Source organism: Chiloscyllium plagiosum, chromosome 6 (genome assembly GCF_004010195.1).
Source record: "Chiloscyllium plagiosum isolate BGI_BamShark_2017 chromosome 6, ASM401019v2, whole genome shotgun sequence".
Classification (NCBI taxonomy): domain Eukaryota; kingdom Metazoa; phylum Chordata; class Chondrichthyes; order Orectolobiformes; family Hemiscylliidae; genus Chiloscyllium; species Chiloscyllium plagiosum.
The window spans coordinates 117,911,358-117,918,476 of record NC_057715.1 but is presented as its reverse complement, the minus strand read 5'-3'; positions in this window follow the sequence as shown (position 1 = coordinate 117,918,476).

Sequence of the window (7,119 nt, the reverse complement as noted above, 5' to 3'; positions counted from 1 at the left end):
GAGCTCAGTCGGAGAGGGAGAGGGAGAGGATTGTCACATGGAGCACATGGAGCTATGGATGGGCACCTATGGAGCATCCATAAGGCTGAGGATGTCAAGGATAGCACACTTAATGGGCCAGTCACATCATAATTAAGGCCTACACAGAAAGAGAAGTGTTGGATGATGATCAGGAAGCCCATAAGAGTGGGCAGGCGATGCAAGAGTCCAATGTGTCCTTTCCCCTTCTCAAACTGATATACAATGTTGGACACCGTGTTGAGGCGGGGGATGGCTTCTCAGGGTGAAAGCAGCAACAGCCAGGTTTGTGATAGCCTGGTTGGCTCTGCTTCACAGCAGGGAAGGAAAAAGACTGGGAGAGCTTTGGTTATAGGCGTCTCAGTTATAAGGGGAACTGACAAGTGGTTCTGTGGATGCAATGAGCCTTTTGAATGGCATGTTGCCTCCCTGATGCCAGAGTCAGGGATGTCTCAGAATAGCTGAAGGACATTCTAAAGGGGGGCAATCTGGTGCATGTTGGCACCAATGACACGTGTGAAAAAAGAGATGAGGCGCTGTCACAGGAGTTTAGAGAGTCAGGAAATAGATTAAAGAGGAAGCCTATTAAGGTTGTAATCTCCAGCTTACTTCTCCTGCCACATGTTACTGAGTATAGGAATTGGGAAGATAGGTCATAGAGTCATAGAGATGTACAGCACGGAAACAGACCCTTCAGTCCAACTCGTCCATGCCGATGAACATGTGGCTAAAGGGCATTGTCGGAGGGAGGGCTTTAGATTTTTGAATCATTGATTGATGGGACCTGTACAAGTTTGACTGGAATGGATCCAATATCCTTGCTAGGAGGGTTGCTCATGCTGTTGGGCTGGATTTGAACAGATTTCACTGATTTAAACAGATTTGGCAGGGGGGTAGGGCACAGAGGTGGACAGTCAGGAGCAAGGTCCAATCAGATATAGAAGGAATACTAGGACAGTCCAGTAGGCAGAGACGACATGGTCCGGATAATGCACACGGACGGAGTGGAAAACAAAATTGTATCTAATGTGATGGGAGGTGGTAAGGCAGATTAACTTAGAGCATTGATCAGCACGCACAAATATGATATTGTTGCAGTCACTGAGACATAACAGAAGGAAGGGCAGGATTGGCAGCTCAACATTCCAGGGTAAAGAAATTTCAGGCACAGCGAAGGGATACAAGAGAGGTGGGGGCAATGCATTACTGATAAAGGAGACCATCACTGCAGGCATGAGAGAGGATGTCATAGAAAGCTCTCCAAATTAGCCCATCTGCGTAAAACTTAGCATTAAAGAAGAGGCAAATACTTTGTTGGGATTTACTTCCAGGCCTGCCAACAGTCAGAGGGAGACCGAGGAACAGAAATGTAGGCAAATCACAGGGAGATGAGAGAGAAATTGGGTTATTGGATTTCACCTTTGCTATCATTACATGGAATCGTCTTAACGTGAAAGGATTAGACAGAGTGGTCATTTTAAAAGGTATGTGGAGGAGCTTTTTGTGGCAGTACATGGATCATCCGACTAGAGATAGGGCAGTGCTAGACCTAATCGTAGGGAATGAAGATGGTCAAGTGGTTGACATTTCAGTGGGTGAGCATTTTGGGAAGGTGACTATAACTGCAACTTTCAAAGTCATTATGGAAAAGGATAAGGACAGGCAGAATTTATGTGTCTAATTTGGGGGAAAGCCAATTTCAATGTCACTAGACAGGATATGGATGACATAGACTGGAAGCAGCTACATGCAGTTAAGTCTGCGTGTGGAACATGGGGATCTTTTAAAAGTAGTATAGTGAGAATTCATGGCCAACCTGTTCCTCTAAGAGTGAAGGGCAGCAAGTTCAGGGAACTCTGAATGTCAATGGATATTAAGAGTTTGATAAAGAAAAAGAAAGTACAGCACAGAACAAGCAGGGAGCGCCTTTGAAAAGTATGGAGAGTTGTAGTAGATTGGTTAAAAAAGAAATTAGGAAGGAAAGATTGGCCACGAAATATCTTTGGCAGGGAGGAAAACCCCAAGGCTTTTTATAAATAGATGAAGAGAAAAAGAATTGCCAAGAAAAAAGTGGGACCTATTCGAAATGAAAGGAGCAGCCTGGGAATGGAGCATGAGGACATGGGTGAGGTCTTAAATTAATATTCCTCATCTGTGTCTACAGAGCAGAAAGACATTGTAGCTGGGGATTTCGGAGGTGAGGTTCCAGAACATGTTAAGATTAATGAGGAGGAGGTAATAGATGTTTTAGTGGGCAAAAAGGAGCATTAATCTCAGGCTACTATGGGAGCTAAGGGAGGAAATTGCTGGGGGTCTAGTGGAGACATTTAATACTTCGCTGGCCATAGGTGTAGAGCCAGATGACTGGAGGATAGCTAATGTGTTCAAGAAGGGCAACACGTATAGGGCAGACCGTTTAGTCTGACATCAATGATTGGGAAATTATTGGAAAAAAAAATCTGAGGGACAGGATTAATCAACAGTTGGAAAGGCAAGGATTGATCAAGAATAATCAGCATGGATTTGTTAAAGAGAGATCCTAACTAACAAATTTAGTTGAGTTTTCTTTGAGAAGGTGACTCGGTATATTAATGAGGGCAGTGCAGTTGATGTGGTGAGGCCTTTGGATGTCAATGAGGCCCTTGACAAGGTCCCACATGGAAGGCTGGTCCACAATGAAAGAGCCAATGGGATCCAAGACATGTTGGCAAACTGGATACAAAATTGGTTTGCAAATAGGAGACAAGGGGGGGATGGTAAAAGAATGTTTTTGTGATTAGAAGCCTATGATAAACAGTGTACAAAAAAGGATCGGTGCTGGGACCCTTGCTGTTTGTTACGTAAATTGACAACTTGGATGTGAATGTACATGGTATAATTTGAATGTAGAAAGTAAATTTGTAGACAACATGAAAATTGGTGGGTGTTGTAGATAGTGAGGAGGATTGTCTCAAGCTACAGTCTGATATTGATCAGCTGGTAAATTGGGCAGAGCTATGGCAGATGGAATTTAATCCTGATAAGTGTAATCGGACGCTCTCGGGAGACCACCCATGGGCAGGGCCTCTGACTTTGCAAAATTGATCTTATAACCTGAGAAGCCACTAAATAGATTGATGTATTGCATCAGGTGTGGCACCGAGACTGTGGGGTTTGAGAAGACGAGAACATCATCCACATACAGTGCAATCTTATGTGATTTGATTTCCACTTCTGGAGCGGTTATATTGGGATCCCTGCGTATTGCCTTGATCGTATTGATTCGATCACCAATGTGAAAAGCAATGGTGACAAGGGACTGCCCTGTCGACTGCCCCTACAAATATTAAAATTGCTTGACCGTACACCCTTGGTGAGGACCGCTGCAACAGGATCACTAGACAAAGCCTCCAGCCACTTGATGAAGGTCCCTCCCAGGCCAAACCACTTCAAAGTATGAGAAAGATATGGCCACTCGACCCTGTCAAATGCCGTTTCCACATCTAAGGAGATCACCAATCCCTGTACCGATCCCTCACTGGGAGGCTCATCAGGACCAGGCGCCTTTCCATCCTGGAGCTGCTTCACAACCTCCTGCACCTCTTGTTCTGACAACGGGGCATTGAGGAGAGACTCATGTTCAGGGGTCAATCTCGGAAAAAAAGACTCCATTCTAACCCGTCCACTCTCACAGCTCTCAGATTGGTACAATTCAGAGTAATATTTCTGCAATGCTGCATTGATCCTTTTAGAATCGTAGGTCAAATTTCCAGTGTCTTCTCTGATCGAGGTAATGACTTGGGAGTCGCTCCTTTTCCTAGCAAGGTATGCGAGGTACTTGCCCGGCTTATCCCCATGCTCAAACAGCCTTTGACTTGCCAGTGTAAGCTCCTTCTTGGCTGTCCATATGAGCATCGGGTTCAGTGTAGGCCGGAGCGCCGTGATCCTCTGAAGTTTAACCAGCGAGGGCCTGTCAAAGTCTGCCTTTTCAGCTACTTTCAGACACGTCTCGAGCAAGCGCTGCTGTTCGCCTGTCTGCCACTTCTTACTGGCTGAATAGGAAATAACCAACTCCCTAGCATGGGCTTTAGCTGTTTCCCAAATGATGGATGGGCTACAGGCTGAGCCTGAATTAATGTCTAAAAAAGCCCTGAACCCACTCAAAAAGAATTCAATAAACTTTCTATCCTTAAGGATGAAGGAGTCCAGTCACCAGTGCCTTGATCCTATCACTGTATCCTTACTCTTCACCATTAAATACACTGGGGCATGATCAGAAATAGTGATATTGCCAATTGTACGTGACACCACCGAGCCCAGCCCAGGGGTCAGAAAAAAGATCAGTCCTGGTATGGCATTTATGTGGGTTCGAAAAGAACATGAAGTCCCTGTCAGTAGGGTAAAGGTGCCTCCAAATATCTGCCAACCCCAATTCAGCACCCTTAATTGTTTAGATTGCAAAGAAGATATCAGTGGGCCTTTGGGCAATCTGTCTACCACAGGGTCTGTGAAATAATCAAAATCCCATCCTACGATGATATGTTGAGGTGCAAGGTTAACCAGCCTAGGAGGTGCGTCTGTCAAGAATTTAAGGGGGTGGGCCGGGGGACACCTGCCATTAAAAATTTAATATCCTATACTCTTCCTCACGTATCAAAGCTTTAAGGAATACAAATCTCCCGTGTGTGTCTTTAATGCCCTCTAATAACTTAAATGGGAGATTCTTTCTAACTAGAATGGCCATCCCTCTACTCCTCGTATTGAAAGGTGAAAAATAAACCTGGTCATAGCCATTCTGTTGCAGTTTCAAATGCTCTGCATCATCCAAGTGTGTTTCTTGTAATAAGGCAACATCCACCCTCTGCCTTTTAAGGCTGGAAAGTACCTTCCTCCTCTTGCCAGCGAGTGACTCCCCTTAATATTCCAGGAGCACCACTTAAACACATCCCTAGCCATAATGTTCTATAGCACCATTTAGACTCCAGAGAGGAAGAATCCAAACTATAGATAGCTGAGCTTTAATGCAAAAAAAATTCACAAATCCCAAAAACTACAGACTAAAATAACTACAGCCAACAAATCTACAAAACTTACAAAAACAATATATAGCAAAAACAGAAAAACAAAAAATCGCCCAAGGCACTGATTGGAGGAATTACTCCCCATTCAAAGGGGGTACCTACACATCCTACCCACCATCCCAACCACCCCCTCAACTCCTACCAGCTAGGGTCGCGCCACATACACCCACCACCCGGTAGAGAAAAGAAAACACCAAGAGCAAGGTTAGTACTATAGACAAGTAAAACAAATATGTCACCCATCCCTTCACATAACTTAGAGATTAAAGATAAATACTCTCCCCATCCCGGACATCATTTCACAATTTATTACCAGAATGGAGACTGTACCAAGTCATTTTTAAAGAACAAACCCGAACAGCTCTGTCCTCTACACCTACTCGGCCGTTCGACTTAAGTCAGCGTGTCCAAAAGGTTCTTCACTTTCTCTGGTGAGTCGAACAAATGTATGGATCCATTATGATTGAGTCGAAGCACTGCTGGATATCTAAAAGAATACTGGATCCCAAGCTCTCTCAATCTCTTCTTGACGCCATCATAGGACTTCCTTTTCCAGTTCACTGCTGCCGAAAAGTCCTGAAAGAACATGACTCTGGAGCCCCCACACACCATTGCCCTTGGGTCCTGCCTGGGCTCTGGAAGCTTCCATGACCCTCTGCTTGTCTTTATAATGATGGAACCTCACCAGGACAGGGCGTGGATGCTGATCCGCACCTGGCTTTTGTACCATGGTCCAGTGGGCTCTTTCGATTGTTATCCTTCCCTTCTCAACCTCCAAACCAAGGAATTCAAGGGAACCACTTCCCAAAGAACTCCCCCAGCCGTTCACCTTCTGCCCCTCTGGTATGCCAACAACTTGCAGGTTCTTTCTTCTATCCCAGTTTTCAAGATTGTCTTAGATCCAACAGACCCCGGACTTGTGTTTCCAGGATTCAATCCTGCTCTAAGAGGACTCAGTCTCTGCCTGTATCCCTGTGGCCCAGCGCTCGAGCTCTTCGGTCCTTTTCCCCAGGTCTTGCAGCATAGAGGATACAGGAGCCAGCTTCTCCTCGATTGTTTCCTGGATCTGCCTCCCCAGGACCTCATGAGATTTGACCAGCTCCTCAACCAGAGCCTAGTGAATAAGCAAGCTCACTGCTTCAGTGGGCAGGGCCATGGCCCCACCACCAGGTGAGCATCCTCCTTTCTTCAGCATTCTCCGGCTGCAAGGACAAAGGGAAGTAGCTTTTATTTTCGGGTTTCTTGCTCCTTTACTGTGTTTTTACTCACAGTAAAGTGTTTAGGATGGGTTTGGCTCTGTCGGGTCGATGTTGTAGCGTGGAGCCCAACAAACACGATCCTAAAGGACGTTGCCATCTTGGATCCATTCTATATTTTTCTATTTGGGAAGTTTAAATGGGAATTTAGAATAGTGTGACTGGAGATTAGGACAGTCGAATGTTCCTCCTGCAGAATGTGGGAGGTAAGTGTCACCACTAGTGTCCTGGTTTAGAGGTGATCTGAGAAAATAAATTTTCACCCAGAGGGTGGGAGAAGTATGGAAGGTGCTGCTTGAGAGAGTGGTGGAGGCAGAGTAGGCTATGGACCAATTGCGAGTAAATGGGTTTAGTGTAATTTGGTGTTTGTTGGTCCTATGCCCTCAGCCTCTGACGAGTTGGGTGCACTTCCCACAGAGGAACAAAAATGGAGGGCCCCAATGCTCAAGGTAAGTTTTTAAATGAGTGATTCACTTTCCCGTCAGCCCCCAGTCGACACCTCTCGCTCTTCCTGCTGATGAATAAAAAAAATTAAGCATTGATTTTATTTTTATAGTCTTAAAGCCATACTGCATAGAAACAGGCCCTTCAGCCCTTCTATGCCAACCAACAAACACAGCCCCAGCCTGTTCAGCCTCTCCCTATAGCTCAACTCCTCCAACCCTGGCAACATCCTTGTAAGTCTTTTCTGAACCCTTTCAAGTTTCACAACATCTTTCCGATAGGAAGGAGACCAGAATTGCACGCAATATTCCAACAGTGGCCTAACCAATGTCCTGTACAGC